The following is an 8,409-nucleotide window of genomic DNA, read 5'->3' as shown; positions in this document are numbered from 1 at the left end:
GTCCATAATGTGACAATATGCAGCTCATTGGTTGCTGAGGCCAACTTCTCTTTCGCATTACTGGCCAGATTTCCTCCTCTCTGCATTCCACAGCATTGATCTTGCTAACGATGTCCTCAAGCACGGCCGACAGAGGATGTTGCTGACTATGTTTGGGAGTGCGCATAGTCAGCCATGTAGGGGGTAATTCACTCCTGATTGCAAGACTAAAAATGTGGAGGCCGGGCGATTAAGGAATGTCTGCGCATGCATATAGGTCCTAGTGCTCAGGCCATCCACTGATGAAATACAGCGTCTCTTTTTTTTTTTTTTTTATAATCAGTTTCCATAAGCAAGATGATTGACAGGGACCCAGTGTTTGGGGGTATGACCCGTCCGTTTTCTGAACGTGTCTGGGAAGGCGTGTGACATCCCCTCTGGCCTCGATTGCAGCCACCGAGTAAGTTCTGGGCTTGGCACAGGCTGCACACACTGGGAAAATCATTCAGTGGTGAGTGAGTTGCGAATGGATTTAGCTATTCGCAGGTAGAGTGGCCAATCCCAGGAACAGCGGGATCCTGGGATTGGGCCCCAACATTGGCCGGATTTCTAGATTGGGCTGTGCACCCACTCAAATGCTGCCCGGCTTCTCCCGTCCCTGGCTCTGCGCAGCGTGATGTAGTCAGAGGTCAGGCTGCGCAGGGCCGCAGCGCCCACCCGCCCGGCATTTGTTATATTAAGTAAACCAATCCTGGGATTGAGCATTTTACAATCCCATATCTCCGGATTAGAAAAATGCCCAGGGATTGTTATCCCTAAGCGCAAACCATTCGCAGGTTGGCACGGGGTGGGATTACACTCTGTCGCTATAACTAATAGCAGTATAGTCATAAGGTGCTGCTAAAACTGACCGGAGCGATCAGGTCTGAATAACCCCCATCGGGCGTAGCAACCCTTCTAATAACCGGGTCGAATGGCCGAGTTGGTCGACCTGGGTTATTTGGTTGGGAGCTTTCACACCGCACCTCATAACATCAACCCTGCAATAATTCGGGTTTAAGGTGCGATGCGAAAGGGGTATGGTTTTGTTTGTTTTTGGTGTCAATGCCAGCTGGGTATCTGTATATAGGGTAAGGGTTGATACCCAGGTTGGCACTGTCCTGGGTTACACCCATAACAGACATATAAGAGAGCCCATATCCAGCCGCACGCGCAGTCTCTATCCCTGTGCAAAGTGGGGATTCGGGATGATTTGCGATTCCATCGTAGACTCTGATGTTCTGTGCACTGTGTCTCGGACTAATCTGAGGGCAAGGAATCACAGTGTGAGCTCTGCACTAAGTCATTAGCCACTATTAATGTCATCGTTTCATTCATAGATGAAAACTGTACCTGCTAGAATCGTTTCCTAACCAGAAGCCGCATAACTGCGATACTTACACATAGGAGAAGACTTCCATCTAGATTATCTGATTTACTGAGAATGGAGAACGGAATGCAGGAGAAGAATCACATCGCTAATAAGCTATTGAATATAACCTTGGAGATCATCTGCCTGCTGACTGGGGAGGTAAAGTCACATGGACATCACTCTTATCTCTATTACTGACACGGGGACCTGACTGGGGAGGTGAGTGGGTCTGGGAGCGTCACAGTGACATCACTCTTATCTCCATTACTGACACGGGGACCTGACTGGGGAGGTGAGGGGGTCTGGGAGCGTCACAGTGACATCACTCTTATCTCTATTACTATCAGAGGGACCTGACTGGGGAGATGAGGGGGTCTGGGAGCGTCACAGTGACATCACTCTTATCTCTATTACTATCAGAGGGACCTGACTGGGGAGATGAGGGGGTCTGGGAGCGTCACAGTGACACCACTCTTATCTCCATTACTAACACAGGGACCTGACTGGGGAGGTGAGGGGGTCTGGGAGTGTCACAGTGACATCACTCTCACCTCTATTACTATCAGAGGGACCTGACTGGGGAGGTGAGGGGGTCTGGGAGCGTCACAGTGACACCACTTGTATCTCTATCGCTAACACAGGGACCTGACTGGGGAGGTGAGTAAGGGGACGTTATATTTTAACACTGGAGGATGTGACCGCGGAGGTGTCTGCTGGGAATAAGAAGTTCTACAGTAACACTGAGGGATGTGACCAAATAGGTGACTGCTGGGAATGGGACATTATACAGTAACACCGGGGGATGTGACCAGAGAGGTGACTGCTGGGAATGGGACGTTATACTGTAACACCGGGGGATGTGACCAGGGAGGTGACTGCTGGGAATGGGACATTATACAGTAACACAGGGGAGGTGACTGGGGAAGTGACTGCTGGGAATGGGATGTTATACAGTAACACTGAGGGATGTGACCAGAGAGGTGATTACTGGGAATGGGACATTATACAGTAACACTGGTGGGTGTGACCGGAGAGGTGACTGCTGGGAATGGGACAATATACAGTAACACCGGGGGATGTGACCGGAGAGGTGATTGCTGGGAATGGGACAATATACAGTAACACAGGGGGATGTGACCTGAGAGGAGATCGCTGGGAATGGGACATTATACAGTAACACTGTTTGATGTGACCGTAGAGGTGACTGCTGGGAATGGGACATTATACAGTAACACAGGGGGATGTGACCGGAGAGGTGACTGCGGGGAATGGGATGTTATACAGTAACACTGGGGATGTGACCGGAGAGGCGACTGCTGGGAATGGGACATTAAAGAATAACACCAGGTATGTGATCGGAGAGGTGACTGCTGGGAATGGGAGATTATACAGTAACACCAGGGGATGTGACTGGAGAGGTGACTGCTGGGAATGGGGATATTATACAGTAACACAGGGAGATGTGACCAGAGAGGTGACTGCTGGGAATGGGACATTATACTGTAACACTGGGGGATGTGACCGGAGAGGTGACTGCTGGGAATGGGACATTATACTGTAACACTGGGGGATGTGACTGGAGAGGTGCCTGCTGGGAATGGGACATTATACAGTAACATTGGGGAATGTGACAGGAGAGGTGCCTGCTGGGAATGGGACATTATACAGTAACACAGGGGGATGTGACCGGAGAGGTGACTGCGGGGAATGGGATGTTATACAGTAACACTGGGGATGTGACCGGAGAGGCGACTGCTGGGAATGGGACATTAAAGAATAACACCAGGTATGTGATCGGAGAGGTGATTGCTGGGAATGGGAGATTATACAGTAACACCAGGGGATGTGACTGGAGAGGTGACTGCTGGGAATGGGGATATTATACAGTAACACAGGGAGATGTGACCAGAGAGGTGACTGCTGGGAATGGGACATTATACTGTAACACTGGGGGATGTGACCGGAGAGGTGACTGCTGGGAATGGGACATTATACAGTAACATTGGGGGATGTGACCGGAGAGGTGACTGATGGGAATGGGACGATATACAGTAACACAGGGGGATGTGACCAGAGAGGTGACTGCTGGGAATGGGACATTTTACAGTAACACCGGGGGATGTGACCAGAGGGGTGCCTGCTGGGAATGGGGCATTATACAGTAACACCGGGGATGATTTGCGATTCCATGGTAGACTCTGATGTTCTGTGCACTGTGTCTCGGACTAATCTGAGGGCAAGGAATCAGTGTGAGCTCTGCACTAAGTCATTAGCCATTATTAATGTCATCGTTTCATTCATAGATGAAAACTGTACCTGCTAGAATCATTTCCTAACCAGAAGCCGCATAACTGCGATACTTACACATAGGAGAAGACTTCCATCTAGATTATCTGATTTACTGAGAATGGAGAACGGAATGGAGGAGAAGAATCACATCGCTAATAAGCTATAGAATATAACCTTGGAGATCATCTGCCTGCTGACTGGGGAGCTAAAGTCACATGGACATCACTCTTATCTCTATTACTGACACAGGGACCTGACTGGGGAGGTGAGGGGGTCTGGGAGCGTCACAGTGACATCACTCTTATCTCCATTACTGACACGGGGACCTGACTGGGGAGGTGAGGGGGTCTGGGAGTGTCTTAGTGACATCACTCTTATCTCTATTACTAACACAGGGACCTGACTGGGGATGTAAGGGGGTCTGGGAGTGTCTCAGTGACATCACTCTCACCTCTATTACTATCAGAGGGACCTGACTGGGGAGGTGAGGGGGTCTGGGAGTGTCACAGTGACATCACTCTCACCTCTATTACTATCAGAGGGACCTGACTGGGGAGGTGAGGGGGTCTGGGAGCGTCACAGTGACACCACTTGTATCTCTATCGCTAACACAGGGACCTGACTGGGGAGGTGAGTGAGGGGACATTATATTTTAACACTGGAGGTTGTGACCGCGGAGGTGTCTGCTGGGAATAAGAAGTTCTACAGAAACACTGAGGGATGTGACCAAATAGGTGACTGCTGGGAATGGGACATTATACAGTAACACAGGGGGATGTGACCGGAGAGGTGATTGCTGGGAATGGGGCAATATACAGTAACACCGTGGGATGTGACCGGAGAGGTGACTGCTGGGAATGGGGCAATATACAGTAACACCATGGGATGTGACCGGAGAGGTGATTGCTGGGAATGGGACATTATACAGTAACACTGGTGGATGTGACCAGAGAGGTGACTGCTGGGAATGGGACAATATACAGTAACACCGGGGGATGTGACCAGAGAGGTGATTGCTGGGAATGGGACAATATACAGTAACACAGGGGGATGTGACCTGAGAGGAGATCGCTGGGAATGGGACATTATACAGTAACACTGTTTGATGTGACCCGAGAGGTGACTGCTGGGAATGGTACATTATACAGTAACACAGGGGGATGTGACCTGAGAGGTGACTGCTGGGAATTGGATGTTATACAGTAACACTGGGGATAAGACCGGAGAGGCGACTGCTGGGAATGGGACATTAAAGAATAACACCAGGTATGTGATCGGAGAGGTGACTGCTGGGAATGGGAGATTATACAGTAACACCAGGGGATGTGACTGGAGAGGTGACTGCTGGGAATGGGGATATTATACAGTAACATTGGGGAATGTGACAGGAGAGGTGCCTGCTGGGAATGGGACATTATACCGTTACACCGGGGGATGTGACCGGAGAGGTGACTGATGGCAATGGGACGATATACAGTAACACAGGGGGATGTGACCAGAGAGGTGACTGCTGGGAATGGGACATTTTACAGTAACACCGGGGGATGTGACCAGAGGGGTGCCTGCTGGGAATGGGGCATTATACAGTAACACCGGGGAATGTGACCAGAGAGGTGACTGCTGGGAATGGGACATTATACAGTAACAACGGTGGATGTGACCGTAGAGGTGACTGCTGGGAATGGGACATTATACAGTAACACAGGGGGATGTGACCAGAGAGGTGATTGCTGGGAATGGGACTTTATACAGTAACACTGGGGATGTGACCGGAGAGGTGACTGCTGGGAATGGGGCGTTATACTGTAACACCGGGGGATGTGACCAGAGAGGTGACTACTGGGAATGGGACATTATACAGTAACACAGGGGGATGTGACCGGAGAAGTGACTGCTGGGAATGGGACATTATACAGTAACACAGGGGGATGTGACCAGAGAGGTGACTCCTGGGAATGGGACGTTAAAGAATAACACCGGGTATGTGACCGAAGAGATGACTGCTGGGAATGGGATATTATACAGTAACACCAGGGGATGTGACTGGAGAGGTGACTGCTGGGTATGGGGATATTATACAGTAACACCGGGGAATGTGACCAGAGAGGTGCCTGCTGGGAATGGGACAATATACAGTAACACCGGGGAATGTGACCGGAGAGGTGACTGCTGGGAATGGGACGATATACAGTAACACCCGGGATGTGACCAGTAAGGTGACTGCTTGGATTGGGACGTTGTTCAGTAATAATTACATGTAATTATAGCAGCTCACCCTGTATAGCACTGGCTTACTGACGCATTGTGTGCAACTATAGTAGCCTTCCCTGTATAGCACTGGCTTACTGACGCATGCATTGTGTGTAACTATAGTAGCCTACTCTGTAATAGCACTGGCTTACTGACGCATTGTGTGCAACTATAGTAGCCTACTCTGTAATAGCACTGGCTTACTGACGCATTGTGTGTAACTATAGTAGCCTTCCCTGTATAGCACTGGCTTACTGACACATGCATTGTGTGTAACTATAGTAGCCTACTCTGTAATAGCACTGGCTTACTGACGCATTGTGTGCAACTATAGTAGCCTACTCTGTATAACACTGGCTTACTGACGCATTGGGTGACATTCTATGGGATGAGATAATCTGACTTTGGCGAATTTTATCGCAAAAACGTCAGTTTTCGCACTTTTTCCCTAAGTCGCATATTTAATGAGATGCGAAAATCTGCAAAAAGTGCGGTTTTGCCGCAAAATCGCACTTTTTCGCCAGAACTCGCATCCAGATGTTTTCACATTGAAAAGTATACAATTCGCATATTTAATAAGATGCGAATTTGAAAAATGTGTCTAAAAATCTAAAAATAATCAGACCAGGTTGTGATATGCGATTTGGCCAGAACCCTGCACAGATCATAGAGATCTGTGCATGGCCCTGTGTTAAAAAATGTGGAAAAGTGTTTTTTGACAAAAAAATAGTGAGCCGGGGCTGGTTCCAAAAATATGGAGGACAAAAAGCATAGGGGTCCCCCGTATTTCTGAAACCAGCCCCGGACTCTTGGACCGTTCCTGGTTCCAAAAATATGGGGGACAAAATATCTGGGGGTCCCCCTTATTTTGAAACCAGCACCGGGCTCCAACAGCCCTCGGTGTCATGCCACAGCCGGGGGGACACTTTTTATATAAGGTCCCCCGGCCGAAACATGAGCACCGTGGCTGTTCAGCCTTGGACGGGGTACCTGGAGGAGTGGGGACCCACCCATAAAGGGGTCCCCCCCCCCCAGGCTTCACCCGTCCAGGGCTGAAGCCCGGGGCTGTCACCGGCGTCCGTGGCCAGTGGACGCCGGCCTGATATGGTTAAATCTTACATACATAACATTGCTTGATACAGGAGAACTACAAGTACTAGCAGACCTCCCCCGCATGCTGGAACTTGGAGAACCACAAGTCCCAGCATGCGGGGCATTAATGGGCCCACTGGGACTTGTAGTCCACCTGTAAAAAGAATGTTAAAAGAAAACACACACACAGAGAAGTAAAACTTTATTACACACACATTCACACACCTCACTTTTACAACCACATACTTACCGATCCAGGTCCAGCGCTGTCCTCTTCACAGCCGGCTCCCCCCGCACTGACAGCAGGGAGAACCGACTATCTCCGATGCCGCTAACAGCTTCTGTTGCGCTGTCCCAGCGCTACAGAGGCTGAGAGCGTCTTTGGCTTATGCGTCTCCATGGAGACGCATAGCTCAGCCGAGACGCACCGGCCAATCACGCTCTCAGCCTCTGTAGCGCTGTTAGCGGCATCGGAGATAGTCGGTTCTCCCCGCTGTCAGTGCGGGGGGAGGCGGCTGTGAAGAGGACAGCGTGGGCAGGGGTCCTGGGGGAATGGGGACCCCCCAAAGAAGGGGTCCCCCCTCCAGAGCTTACCTGCCCACGCTGAAGCCCGGGCTGTCCTCGATGCCCCTGGGCAGTGGGCATCGAGCTTATACTTGTGTAAAAAGATAGAAAAACGATTGTATACTGCTGTGGAACTATGAGTCCCAGCAAGCCTGCACCACATGCAGGGACTTGGAGAACCACAAGTCCCAGCATGTGGGGCAATAAAGGGCCCGCTGGGACATGTAGTCCCACAGTAGCACAAATGGTTAAATAAATACAAACACACACACACATGTACAGTACAACTTTATTACACACGGAGTCCATTCATCCATACATACCTATGTTGCCATGAAGGATCGGTCCCCTTGTCCTGTAGAATCCACTGGGGTACCTGTGGAGAGAAAACATACTCACAGACGTCTTCAGTGCTTGTCCGGGAGCCCAGCAGCACTGTAATCACTGTCCCGTCCACCAGCCAATCATGGACTGGGACAACCACCATGGCGGACCGCCCAGCGGGTTGCAGCTGACCGCCGACCGCCCAGCGGGTTGCAGCTGGAGCCATACTCCATTATTCTCTGGCTACCGCAGGAACTTGGGATTGGACATAAACTAAGAGGTATTGCCGCACTAAGTGTTTTTTTCCCCCAAAAGTAATTGTGGATTAAACCCATTGTGGACACAAAGTGTGACTAATTCCCTAACCATTCATTCCACGCCACTGTTCTTATATTTACAGTGACAGCCTCATGTGAACTTAGAGTCTTGTCTAACTGAATGTACAGAGGCGCTAGGAATCCGGAGTTGGTTATAACAGGAATATACCTCATGAAATCCTT

The 8,409-nt window shown here is 50.0% G+C and overlaps 1 long non-coding RNA gene across 1 annotated transcript; it reads left to right on the top strand.

Moving 5' to 3' along the window:
• Positions 1-317: 317 nt before the first annotated feature.
• Positions 318-7,284, top strand: LOC146056011 (uncharacterized). Its single transcript, XR_014469054.1, has 3 exons — positions 318-439; positions 1,359-1,549; positions 3,694-7,284. It is a non-coding gene; the product is annotated as an uncharacterized LOC146056011 (long non-coding RNA).
• Positions 7,285-8,409: the final 1,125 nt, after the last annotated feature.

Source organism: Crinia signifera, unplaced genomic scaffold (assembly GCF_055691185.1).
Source record: "Crinia signifera unplaced genomic scaffold, ASM5569118v1 HAP2_SCAFFOLD_719, whole genome shotgun sequence".
NCBI lineage: Eukaryota > Metazoa > Chordata > Amphibia > Anura > Myobatrachidae > Crinia > Crinia signifera.
Note: the sequence above shows the minus strand (reverse complement) of the source record. Positions and strands in the feature narration are given on the sequence as shown.